Raw genomic sequence first — 617 nt, 5'->3', positions numbered from 1 at the left:
CGCCGCTTCTCCCCACAAACCCCCCCCCCCCCCCCCCCACTCCCCCCCCCCCCCCCCGCTGCCTCATTGCTGGGAAAAGGCTTTGCGCTCAGAGAATTCCAGTAATGTGTTTTCTCCTCCATGACAGGGATTTGACACACACACACACACACACACCCAGACACACACTCATATTTATGTATGTTGGTGTGCGGGTGCACATGCATGGGGTTGGTTGGATTGTGGCAGGTGCAAACTTATTTCCAGGCTCACCTGTGTTTCACCTTTTTCACTTTATTCATGAATTTCTGTCTTGTTTTTCTGTCTTACTTTTTCTTTATGGTGTTTTTTTTTTTAAAAGCGCTTTAACAAGTCCTGCAAATGTGCTGCCTTGTTTGTGTCTGAACTTATGCGGAGTCATGGGCATTTTAAAGTTCTTTTTTTTAAAAAAAAACAAAACAAACCCTGGCTTTAAAGCAGTGAGACGGCAGTTTGATGTACGACGTGTGGACGAGAGGACAAAGAGAGCTGGGGACACTGCAGCGCCTGGAAATCACATACAGCACAGTGGACGGGGCCATTGACAGCCGTCGGAAGGATGATCCACAAACCCCCCCCCCCCCCCCCCCCCCCCCCCC

This window comes from Cynoglossus semilaevis, chromosome 9 (assembly GCF_000523025.1).
Source record: "Cynoglossus semilaevis isolate Cse_v1.0 chromosome 9, Cse_v1.0, whole genome shotgun sequence".
Lineage (NCBI taxonomy): Eukaryota > Metazoa > Chordata > Actinopteri > Pleuronectiformes > Cynoglossidae > Cynoglossus > Cynoglossus semilaevis.
This window is presented reverse-complemented; position numbering follows the sequence as displayed.